This window comes from Salvelinus sp. IW2-2015, linkage group LG20, assembly GCF_002910315.2.
Source record: "Salvelinus sp. IW2-2015 linkage group LG20, ASM291031v2, whole genome shotgun sequence".
NCBI classification, from domain to species: Eukaryota; Metazoa; Chordata; class Actinopteri; order Salmoniformes; family Salmonidae; genus Salvelinus; species Salvelinus sp. IW2-2015.
In genome coordinates, this window is record NC_036860.1 from 30,577,281 (window position 1) to 30,590,681 (window position 13,401).

Here is a 13,401-nt window from a genome sequence, read left to right on the forward strand (position 1 = left end):
TATCAGACATCTAGTGTAATCACTGGTTGTACTGGCTGATATTACTCTTTTGTTCTGTTTGATCAGTTGTTGATGTTGTTGTGGTCCTTGGGGATCGGGCAGATGAGGAAAGTGGCCTTCTGCTAAACTAACAGAACTGTTTTCAAGGCTGTCCCAGTAGAGCTGCACATCCTTCATTGAGCAAACCTTTTAAGCTACTAAAGACGTGCCAAGTTAAAACAAAACTTTCTTAATTTTAGCCTTCACAGGCCTGCAGTACCAATGTGGGGCCTCTTTTGAAAACCGTACACCCGAACTGCTCTTTTATTGGCCTGATGTTGTTGTTTCTGGATTGCGACTGGTGACTCTCTCACTTCTCACATATGCTGTCATTACCTAAGACCCTGTTCCTGCCGCTACACAGTTTTTTTTCTCTCTGCGGTTTGCAGATAACAAGTTGCTACATCCGTTCAGTGGCGGTTGATCCTCAGCCAAAGCCAATTCTTATCGTCTTAAGCACACGGCTCTGGTGAAACTAATTATTGTGCAAGGCTCTGGGAGCGTCAACCGGACCCCGGACCAGTAGGGGTTATATACCACATTTCGCTGCGTGCAGCGTTTCAGCCCACTCAGTCTTTATTAAGTCCTGTCTCGTCCTTATGACATCTATCTTTGTCCCACACAGATGACTCATACGCATAGAATTTTATTGGCTCGACTGTTAAAATATGTCTATCAATTATTCAAACCCCGTTTTCACACTGGTTTTCTCGCTATTTATTATATTCCTACAACCTTTTTATTTAATATCGGTCAGATTCGGCAGGCTTTCTTTCTCTCTCTCATTGTGCGTCTGTACCTTCGTCATTACCATTGAATCGTTCTTTCCATTTAGCACATGTCGTTAATCAAATTACCTTATAAAAACATTATGTCAGGTTTCATGTGATTGGAGTATAGCCACGGCTGCACATTCTGATTAATACTAATCTACATGTCTGGTATGTGATTATGATCATATGCTTATGTATGTGAGGGCAGATGATGTTTGAGTGTGTTTACGTAGCATGAAGTATGTGGTTCTTGCAGGCAAATTGGAATTGTAAGCATGTGTATAACCTAGAGTATTTTTGTGTGTGCTCATCCACTTCCATCCTCCCTTGCATTTGCTTTTCCTTTTCTCTACCCCGTCCCCTCCATGCACATGACCAAACCCCACTGCTTGCCTCCCCCAGTCAGTCAGAACGAAGGCAGCCAAAGAAAGATAGAACACAACTTCTGCTCTGACCTTTTCCTGTTGTCTCTCTCTTCAGAATAACAATGGTTTCTCCATCATGCTTTGTTTACATGGGGGAGTAGAAAACGACACATCACCATAAAAAGATAAATGCTACCTCTGTATTAAAAGTCTGGCCATCATTAGTCAGGAGCGTTATCATAAACAGTGTCCGCCATGAAAATTAAACCGTCCTTAGAGTGATAAGGCTGGGATGGGAACAGGGATCTGATGGATAATTTATAGCCGAGGTGAGCATGCAATTTTCAGGACACTGAGAAGCCTATGAACCTGGACTATGCCACCATGAATGATTAATTCATAAACATTATTCATAACCCTTTCTCATAAATCTAGGCGCCCATTAACTTCAGCTACAGTCATAGCCGCGGGAAGTAGTTTGGGGGTGGGGGAGGGACACATCTTTTTGACAGGCTGGTGCTGCAGACGGATATATCGGTCGACTAATACAGGATTATTAAAGACCCAGTGCACCACTTTGGTGAACAAAATATTTAAAACTCATTTTTCTTTTTCTTTCTTCCAGATTTGTTAGGTGGTGCGGCAGCACCCTCAGCACCCCTACTTCCCATGGCCTTGGCCACAGTGGATGGAGGATGGTGAGGTTTATCTTACCCTTTTCCTAACTTTAACCTAATTCTCCTAACCTGCAACGTCAATTATTTTAACCTGCTGCGTAAATTCACCTAACCTGCTACAAAAAGTAATTTGTGATATAAGCGGTACTCTATCCAGTCAAAACCGGGTATATGTGGGGGAGAGGGTTCTTACTAAAAGGGAAGAAGAATAAAACATCTTGAGTTGAAATGAAAGGCAAGTATTTGTATTTTTTTACTGTAACGCTCCTATTCGGTGCAGTTTCCTGAAGTTTTTTTTCTTCTGAATGGCAGTCTAATGTGGGGTAAATGTCCTGTTAACATTTGCAGCCTCGTCTGTTTGGGCTAATTAGCAGCTAATTAGCCTGTGTTGTTTGTGTCCACAGAGGACCGTTTTATTTTGCAGCTTGTAATATTTATTTAACCTTTATTTAACTAGGCAAGTCAGTTAAGAACAAATTCTTATTTACAATGACGGCCTACCAAAAGGCAAAAGGCCTCCTGCGGGGATGGGGGCTGGGATTAAAAATCAATTAAATAAAAATATAGGACAAAACACACATCACGACAAGAGAGACAACACAACAGTACATAAAGAGAGACCTAAGATGACAACATAGCATGGCAGCAACACATTACAACACAGCATGGTAACAACACAACATGACAACAACATGGTAGCAACACAACATGGTAGCAGCACAACATAGTAGCATAGCAGCACACAACAGGGTACAAACATTGTTGGGCACAGACAACAGCACAAAGGGCAAGAAGGTAGAGACAGCAATACATCATGCAAAGCAGCCACAACTGTCAGTAAGAGTGTCCATGATTGAGTTTTTGAATGAAGAGATTGAGATAAAACTGTCCAGTTTGAGTGTTTTTTGCAGCTCGTTCCAGTCTCGAGCTGCAGCGAACTGAAAAGATGAGCGACCCAGGGATGTGTGCGCTTTTAACAGAATGTGTGCAGTGATGTGTCATATAAGGAGCATTGGTGGCAAATCTGATGGCCGAATGGTAAAGAACATCTAGCCGCTCGAGAGCATCCTTACCTGCCGATCTATAAATGACGTCTCCATAATCTAGCATGGGTAGGATGGTCATCTGAGTACAGTATGTGTCCATTCTCTTCAGTGAGGTGGTTATGGATGACACCTCTTTGAACTACCAGCAACGTTGCACCATAAAAAAAGACCTACTGTATAGCAGCCCCACAAACAATGTGTGATACCGCTGACCAATCCACTTATTGTTTGGGTGACAGCAAGAATTGTTGTCCTGCCTTTACTTGGATATCTTAAAATATCACATTTACATTTTGTTTTTCACTCAACTTTATTCAGTTCTTATTTCTTGACTTTACCAGTCACAACTGCAGGACATTGATTCCTAAGGCATCTTTGAGGAAGCTTCTACAGAAGTATGTTTCTGAAAGCCTGCTTCATGAAGAGCACAAGGACATGATGTCTTGTGTGGAGAAGAGTGGCACCTTTCTCCTGCCTCAACTCCAGAAACTGGCGATCACTGATCCCATCTGACCAAGCGAGCCCTACAACACTTTTTTTCATAGCCTATAACACAGTCCCATGACGACCTTTTACATTTGGCTCTCTAAGTCTTAAATCAAAGATTTGTATTTTCGTTCTTTCACCTAGGCTATCAATTTATTCATATGAAATCGTATTTTGAATAGAGTTGGAATTGACTTGTCATTGATTTCTCTCCAATAACTTGGCAACCAACTTTAAGGTGCATTACTGTATCCAACTGGACTGGAGTGTGAACCTTGTTTAACTTTCAATCACCCACGTGGGTATATGCTCTTAAAAAGCAATGAGGAGATGGGAGAGGCAGGACTTGCAGCGCGTCAAGCCTCTAAAATAGAACCAAGTTCTATTTTAGCACCTGGCTATGCAGATGATAAGCAGTTTGGATGAAATTATTGAATAACATGTATGTGTACATTTCTTTTGCAACGCTCGCTCGCGCATGCAATGTGGCCGGTGTGGTCAGCATGTAGGAAAAATATTATTGTTTCATTTTTGAGTGTTATTTATGTTATTATGCATAGTCGTATCAGCTTTAGCGGTATATATGGTAGTGTTTGTTGTGGGGTACATTCAGCAGGGCACAATGGTGTGGGATAATAGTATAATAATATAATGATGAGATATTATGTAGAAGCATGCCATTTAAGACATTTCTATCTGCAATGTTCTACAACGTTTTCCTACAGAATGTGGCCCTGGTGTCACTGTTGGTTATAGTATTGTTATATTGCTACTTTTTCCCCTGGACCTCTTGGAGAACTAATCCAGTTCTGTGACCTGTGGCACCAAAGCAGAAATCTGGGTCATTGAGTTAACACAGCTTCTCTCTCTCTCTCACCCCCCCATTTTCACCATAAACAGCACAAAGGTCCCCGTAAACATACAGCCATTAATGCTCCCAATGTTTAAGTAGGCCTACTCCCTCAATGTTCTTGAAGTTTAACACTTGCACACACACCCCACACACACTCAAGTATTGTTAAAACTTAAGGCATTCTAAATTTGCCTTAGTCAATTTCTGATTGGAGGGTTGACTAATAATAACTGGCTCTATGGATACAAAGAACAAAGAGCTTTTAAACCTGCCCAACAATGTTATGAATTCCACAGAAGACAATAACAACAGATCAGCCAGGTCTGAGTCCATGTATAATACAGCTATTAGAAATAGCCTAGGCTAATTATCCATGTTCTTCAACATGAACTAGTCACAAGCTGCTACTACTACAAAAATTGACATAATTTACCTGAGAACTACAACAAAAAGAGTAGCTAAATAGAATGGATGTCCTGATTAAAATCCTTGTGGGAAGTTAGTTGAATCAAGAGGCATTCAGCCATGGCATTGTAAACATTGTTTAGGTTAGCTAGCTAGCTAACGTTAGCATAACTTGCTAGCTACTTCTATACAAATTATGTTTTTGCCGTTATCTAAAGAAACGCCTAGGAATGTGTAAAAGGGTCCGTGCGGTGAAGAAATGGAGATGTGACTAATGGGGTCAAAAACAATTACGGCATAAAATGTCACAAGTTAGTGCGTTATTAACGTGTTAACTTTGACAGCTCTAATGCATATACAAACAGACACTGGCAAAATTGCCGAACTGCATTTGACAAAACCTTCACTAAAGTATACACATTTTGTCAGGTTTTGGCCAGGACTGTTTGGTTTTGTTCACTAGATGTCCCCCTTGCACCTTTTTTGTACCTTTTGTTTTTCTTGCCCTAATTATTGTTTGCACCTGTAAGTCATTCCCTTGTTAGTATTTAAACCCTGTGTGTTCCTTAGTTCCTTGCTCAGTGTTTGTATGTTAGCACCCAGCCCCAGCCTTTGTGAACATTTTTCTCTTGTTGGATTTTCCAGAGGTTCTCTGGTTTTGTTCTCGTGTATTTTTGGATTGGTCTTTTGAGGTTTGTTTTTTCCCTTGCTGTTTTTACCACTTTGTGGATTTTCTTTTGTATTTTGGAAGATATCTATTTTTTATTAAACCACCATCTCTAGTACTGCTGTGTCTGCCTCATCTTCTGGGTTCTGCCAATTATTAGTGACTGTTTCTCGCACCGGGTCCTGACACATTTACCCCGGGATAAGCATGAAACTGGGGTGTTTGGAGATCACCAGCGTATACGTCCACTGGGACACACACAACTGTAGCCGGCTACCTGATTCCAGCTCACTTCTTTTACTAGTAATCATTTACTTTGTAGGATGTGTTAATCAATATAGCTTTGGTCACAGGGTTGCAGTGCTAAGCTGAACGACCTATAAATAGCCTCATTTGGTGGCTTAGCCTGTGATTGGCTCAGATAGACTGCTGTGATGGAGAGAGAGACAAAAGGAGGGGGGAAAGAGTTTTGTCTAAATACTGGTGGGATTTTGGCTCGATCCAGTCTCACTTGAGACTCCCCGTCAACAATCGGAGCTGGTTATTAACTTTAGGAGTGCTGCATGAGTCCTCCAACATCATTACTGAGGATCATAATTGCCTTATAAAAATCTGAAATTAGAATCCATGTTTTTATGAGGATTTCATAAATGTACCTCATCATTTAGGAGAGTGCTCAGCTTCGAGGTACAAGTGCCAATAGAATACCATTAGATGTCTGTGAAGGATACCAATATTTTCATAGCGTTATGGGATTATTTTGCAGTAATGGTGTCCTCAACACTGAAGTGCATGCAAATAACCTCCCCCATCCTCCTACCAGAGTTAAGAAAGTTCCCTAAACAAAGTTGATTGATTTACACTGAGTGTACAAAGCATTAAGAACACCTTCCTAATATTGAGTTCCACATTAGCAGTCAGTCCCGAGACCACAGCAAAAATTGGCTTTTAATTTATCTGACTTTCATTTATCTGCATGTCCAACCCTTATATTTCATCTCACAATGAAGTGTTTTAATGTTTATTTTCAGAACAACTTGGGCTACATGTAGAATATTAAACCTAAACAGTTGCATTCATGGGATTTACTGACAAGTGTCTGGCAAAGCAAAAATCTGTTAAAAATGTATTTATATGAATGCTGTAAGTACAGAAAATACTTGCTTAGTGGGAAATGAATATCAAACTACTCAGTGACAACTACTCASTGACTTTCCTATGACCTTCTATGTAGAAGAACCTCTTACCTTTTAACAAAGCTTGTGTAGCTAGTGAGCGCCATAGAACAAAACCTGTTACATGTGCATGTTCGTAAGAGTCTCAGCTTTTCATAGAAAGCTTTTAATTGTTTTTATAACTTGTGACTGCAAACAACTTCAGCACTAGATCAGGGTTTAGGTTTATGCACATAAACGTGAGAAGATTGGTTCCCAAAATGGACATGGTAAAAGTGTGTGTCACGTTCCTGACCTGTTTTCTGTTAGTTTTTGTATGTGTTAGTTGGTCAGGACGTGAGTTTGGGTGGGCAGTCTATGTTTTGTGTTTCTATGTTGGTTTATGGGTACCTGATATGGTTCTCAATTAGAGGCAGGTGGTTTTCATCTCCTCTGATTGAGAATCATATTAAGGTAGGTGTTTTCACATTGGGTGTTGTGGGTGGTTGTCTCCTGTGTCTGTGTTTGTCGCGCCACACGGGACTGTTTCGGTTTGTTTGTTAGTTCGTTTATGTAGTCATTTTCCTGTTCGTGCGTTCTTACGTTGTTTGTAAGTTCTCATGTCCAGGTCTGTTGACTGCGTTTGTTATTTTGTAGTTTGTTAAAGTGTTTTCGTGTTTTTCCGTCTTTAAATAAATAATATGTCGAACTTCAAACGCTGCGTTTTGGTCAAATCCATGCTCCTCCTCGTCCGAGGAGGAGGAAGAAGAAGAAGATCGTTACAGAACCACCCACCAAACCCGGACCAAGCAGCGTAAGTTCGAGCAGTGGCCTACTAAACAGGAGTCTTGGACATGGGAAGAAGTATTGGAGGGAAAAGGACACTGGGCACATATTGGGGAATATCGCCGCGCTCGTGGGAGATGGAGGCAGCGAGAGCCCAAGAGCGGTGGTATGAGGAGGCAGCAAGGAGACGTGGCTGGAAGCCCGAGAAGAAACCCCAAAAATTTCTTGGGGGGGGGGGGGGCTAAGAGGTAGTGGGCCGAGGGCAGGTAGGAGACCTGCGCCCACTTCCCAGGCTAACCGTGGAGAGTGGGAGTACGGGCAGACACCGTGTTACGCAGTAGAGCGCACAGTGTCTCCTGTACGTGTTCATAGCCCGGTGCGGGTTATTCCACCTCCCCGCACTGGTAGGGCTAGATTGGGCATTGAGCCAGGTGCCATGAAGCCAGCTCAACGCGTCTGGTCTCCAGTGCGTCTCCTCGGGCCGGCATACATGGCACCAGCCTTACGCATGGTGTCCCCGGTTCGCCTACATAGCCCGGTGCGGGTTATTCCACCTCCCCGCACTGGTCGGGCGACGGGGAGCATTCAACCAGGTAAGGTTGGGCAGGCTCAGTGCTCAAGGGAGCAGTACGCCTGCACGGTCCGGTATTTCGGCGCTACCTCCCGCCCCAGCCCAGTACCACCAGTGCCTACACCACGCACCAGGCTTCCAGTGCGTTTCCAGAGCCCTGTTCCTCCACCCAGCACTCATCCTATGGTGCGTGTCTCCAGCCCAGTGCCTCCAGTTCCGGCACCACGCACTAGCCACCTGTGCGTCTCCAGAGCCCTGTACACACTGTTCCTTCTCCCCGTACTCGTCCTGATGTGCGTGCCCTCAGCCCGGTACCACCAGTTCCGGTACCACGCACCAGGCCCAAGGTACGCTTTGAGAATTCAGTGTGCCCTGTCCCTGCTCCCCGCACTACCCCTGAAGGTGCGTGGCCTTAGCCCGGTGTCTCCAGTTCCGGCACCACGCACCAGGCCTACAGTGCGCTTCATCCGGCCAGAGCCCTCCGTCTGCCCAGTGCCATCTGAGCCATCCGTCTGCCCAGTGCCATCTGAGCCATCCGTCTCCCCAGCGCCGTCTGAGCCATCCGTCTGCCCAGTGCCATCTGAGCCATCGTCTCCCCAGCGCCGTCTAAGCCATCCGTCTGCCCAGTGCCCTCTGAGCCATCCGTCTGTCCAGCGCCGTCTGAGCCATCCGTCTGTCCCGAGCCATTAGAGCCGCCCGTCGGTCCCGAGCCGTCAGAGCCGTTCGTCAGTCAGGAGCCGCTAGAGCCATTCGTCAGTCAGGATCTGCCAGAGCTGCCAACCAGACAGGATCTGCCAGAGCCGCCAACCAGACAGGATCTGCCAGAGCCGCCAACCAGACAGGATCTGCCAGAGCCGCCAACCAGACAGGATCTGCCAGAGCGTCAGCCAGCCAGGATCCACCAGAGCCGTCAGCCAGCCAGGATCCTCCAGAGCCGTCAGCCAGCCAGGATCCGCCAGAGCCAGCCAGCCAGGATCTACCCCTCATCCCGGTGCTGCTCGTTGCCCGGTGCTGCTCCTTGTCCCGGTGCTGCTCCTTGTCCCGGTGCTGCCCCTTGTCCCGGTGCTGCCCCTTGTCCCGGTGCTGCCCCTTGTTCCGGTGCTGCCCATTGTCCCGGTGCTGCCCCTTGTCCTGCTGAGGCCTATTATTTTAGGTGGGGGTACTTGGAGGGTGCATTGGAGGGGGATAATAAAGCTGGGATTGACTATGGTGGGGTGGGGACCTCGCCCAGAGCCTGAGCCACCACCGTGGTCAGATGCCCACCCAGACCCTCCCCTAGACTTTGTGCTGGTGCGCCGGAGTTCGCACCTTAAGGGGGGGGTTATGTCACGTTCCTGACCTGTTTTCTGTTAGTTTTGTATGTGTTAGTTGGTCAGGACGTGAGTTTGGGTGGGCAGTCTATGTTTTTGTGTTCTATGTTGGTTTATGGGTACCTGATATGGTTCTCAATTAGAGGCAGGTGGTTTTCATCTCCTCTGATTGAGAATCATATTAAGGTAGGTGTTTTCACATTGGGTGTTGTGGGTGGTTGTCTCCTGTGTCTGTGTTTGTCGCGCCACACGGGACTGTTTCGGTTTGTTTGTTTGTTCGTTTATATAGTCATTTTCCTGTTCGTGCGTTCTTCGTTGTTTGTAAGTTCTCATGTCCAGGTCTGTTGACTGCGTTTGTTATTTTGTTTGTTAATTCACATCTAATTCACTGTATCACAATTCCAGTGGGTCAGAGGTTAACAAACACTAAGTTGACTGTGCCTTTAAACAGCTTGGAAAATTCCAGAAAATTATGTCATGGCTTTAGAAGCTTCTGATAGGCTAATTGACATCATTTGAGTCAATTGGAGGTGTATTTGTTTATGTATTTCAAGGCCTACCTTCAAACTCAGTGCCTCTTTTCTTGACATCATGGGAAAATGAAAAGAAATCAGCCAAGACCTCAGAAAAAAATTGTAGACCTCCACAAGTCTGGTTCATCCTTGGGAGCAATTTCCAAATGGCTGAAGGGACCACGTTCATCTGTACAAACAATAGTACGCAAGTATTAACACCATGGGACCACCGCAGCCATCATACCTTCAGAAAGGAGACGCGTTCTGTCTCCTAGAGATGAATGTACTTCGGTGCAAACAGTGCAAATCAATCCCAGAACCACAGCATCGGACCTTTAGAAGATGCTGGAGGAAACAGGTACCAAAGTATCTTATCCACAGTAAAACTAGTCCTATATCAACATAACTTGAAAGGCCGCTTAGCAAGGAAGAAGCCACTGCTCCAAAACTGCCATAAAAAAGCCAGACTACGGTTTGCAACTGCACATGGGGACAAAGATCGTACTTTTTGGAGAAATGTCCTCCGGTCTGATGAAACAAAAATAGAACTGTTTGGCCATATGACCATCGTTATGTTTGGAGGAAAAAGGGGGAGGCTTGCAAGCGAGAACACCATCCAACCATGAAGCAAGGGGGTGGCAGCATCATGTTGTGGGGGTGCTTTGCTGCAGGAGGGACTGGTGCACTTCACAAAATAGATGGCAAATAAGGAAAAGTATGTGGATATATTGAAGCAACATCTCAAGACATCAGTCAAGAAGTTAAAGCTTGGTCACAAATGGGTCTTCCAAATGGACAATGACCCAAGCATACTTCCAAAGTTGTGGCAAAATGGTTTAAGGACAGCAAAGTCAAGGTATTGAGAGGCCATCACAAAGCCCTGACCTCAATCCTATACACTTTTTTGGGCAGAACTGAAAAAGCGTGTGCGAGCAAGGTAGCCTACAAACCTGACTCAGTTACATCAGCTCCGTCAGGAGGAATTGGCCAAAACTCACCCAATTATAGTGGGAAGCTTGTGGAAGGCTACCCGAAACGTTTGACCCAAGTTAAACAATTTATAGGCAATGCTACCAAATACTAATTGAGTGTATGTAAACTTCTGACCCACTGGGAATGTGATGAAAGAAATAAAAGCTGAAATAAATCATTCTCTCTACTATTATTCTGACATTTCACATTCTTAAAATAAAGTGGTGATCTTAACTGACCTAAGACAGGGAATTTTTACTGTAAGGATTTGTGAAAAAAAATGTATTTGGCTAAGGTGTATGTAAACTTGCGACTTCAACTGTATCACTGTCAAGTAACGTGATCCCAAAAATCTGGAAGGCAGCATCCATCACTCCACTGCGTAAAGTCAGAGATCTGTCCCAGTTGGATAACTATTGCTCTATATCTAAACTTTCTGTGCTCGATAAAGTGTATCAGTGTATCACGGAGCGCTTAGGTGCATCACTAATGTGCAAGACCACTCACCCATCACTGTGAACGATACACTGAAAATACAAAACATTAAGAAGACTATCCAGGTGAAAGCTATGATCCCTTATTAATGTCACTTGTTAAATCCACTTCAATCAGTGTAGATGAAGGGGAGGAGACAGGTTAAAGAACTATTTTTAAGCCTTGAGACAATTGAGACGTGTGCCATTCTGAGGTCCCCCTGGCAAAAGAGGTTTCTAACCTCAAGGGTCTTTGCCTGGTTAAATAAACATTGAGACTGCAGACGTTTTTGTAAAAACACCCGGCCCCGGGCCCCTTCGGGATCCACCCTTGTCTCACAAACACAGCTCTAGCTCCCGTTAATTGTAACGCTCGTCGTAATCCTCCTCGTCTGAGGAGGAGCAAGGATCGGACCAAAGCGCAGCGTGGTTTGAATACATATTTTAATTATTTAAACAAAGACGAAAAACACTTGACAAAATACAAAACAATAAACGACGTGAACAAACGAACGAAAACAGTACCGTGTGGCGAACAAACACAGACACGGCAAACAAACACCCACAAACCAAAAGTGAAACCCAGGCTGCCTAAGTATGATTCTCAATCAGGGACAACGATTGACAGCTGCCTCTGATTGAGAATCATACCAGGCCGAACACAAAAACCCCAACATAGAAAAACACACATAGAATGCCCACCCAGCTCACGTCCTGACCAACTAAACAAGACTGAACAAAGGAAATAAGGTCAGGAACGTGACATTAATCATACAGACTAATGGTACAACCCATAAGTCTGTAGCTCAAACACACAATGTTCTAAATCAAGCCGGCGTGAAGAATTGGACTCATTGGGTTAAAGCACATCTGTCAGTAGGCTGGCCAATTACTAGCGAAGATAGGGTGATTACCTCCAGTATGATGTTTCATAATCAAAAAGGAAGTTGAGTTGGAATTTAAATGAAGATATTACTTCGGGAATTATACTGTTGACATGCTTATGTTTGCAGGAACTTCCAGACTTAACTGTGCCAAGCATTGTGGGAGTCATGTGAGTATGCTGCAAAGGAAATGTATGACAAAACTGAATGAAATGTTAATAACATAACTAGGCTTATATATGTAAGCGAATTGGTGCTATTTGATGTTTTCACAATCTGCCGCTAGCTTTAGCTTTTCGATATAGTTCTCAATGTATTATGATTGGTGACGCCCAAGTGGGGAAGGCAGAGCTTGTCTCTGAGGATTCTCCAATGTTTTCTGAGAATCGGCTCGCCGTCTGGCTTCTTCAAAAAGGCAGTTGAGAAAACATCAACAAAGTAGGTCGTCTCAAAACAAAGCCATCTGCTGTGGCGGACGCCTCTTCTCTGTGTTGTCTACAAGGCGGCCATGTGATTCTCCTCCCTCCCTGGCTGTATCCCAAATGGCACCGTATTCCCTTTATAGTGCTCTACCTCTGACCAAAAGTAGAGCACTATAAAGGGTATAGGGTGCCATTTTGGTACCAAGCCCCCCCTCTCTCCAGAGGAGCTGGATGAAACGTCACACAATAAGGCTCGTTCACGAACATTTAGAAAAAGTGGCACTCCTTAGGACTGAGTCATCTCACCCTTGTGTTTCTCAGAGATGCTCTTCGCAATGAAGATTCAGTGGACTTTGGAGGGCTCAGAGAGTCTGTTGTTGCTGTAAAAGTATAGCAACTGTATACTTTTGGAATGCCGTTTCATAGAAGGACTCCAATAAACTTCCAAATCTGTGGTACTTCATATCACGATGAAATATCACAAAGCAAACTGAAACGTTGTTTGCCAAAACTTTCAGATGAAAGACAGAACTTGACCACTCTGCAGATTAGAATCAAAAAGAAAGGCTTTGATGGGCCCTGGATTCTCGTTTTTTCTGTGTTGGGATTACAGCGAAAGTCATTAGGTTGTAAACAAGGTGGAGGAGGTGACTGAACCATGATAGATCGCTATTAGCACATTCATGCAGCAACTGCAGATGGTACAGCTGAAAAAAATCTCCCGTCACATGAGGCAACTGTGTGTGTGTGTGTGTGTGTGTGCGTGTGTGTGTGTGTGTGTGCATGTGGATTGGAGGGTTTATGAATGATTGTAGAATTACTGAGTGTGTTCCCACCCGTGTCTTATTGACATAACTTTATGGTGCTAATCACTTGTCCTTGGATCTCACAGACAAATACTTGAGGTTATCCTGAAGGATACAGAGACTGCTTGGTACCATGCTCAATACCTTGGGCTAGTTATTCTTACAGGTCTGAAACATTGTGACATGGCTCTGCTGTA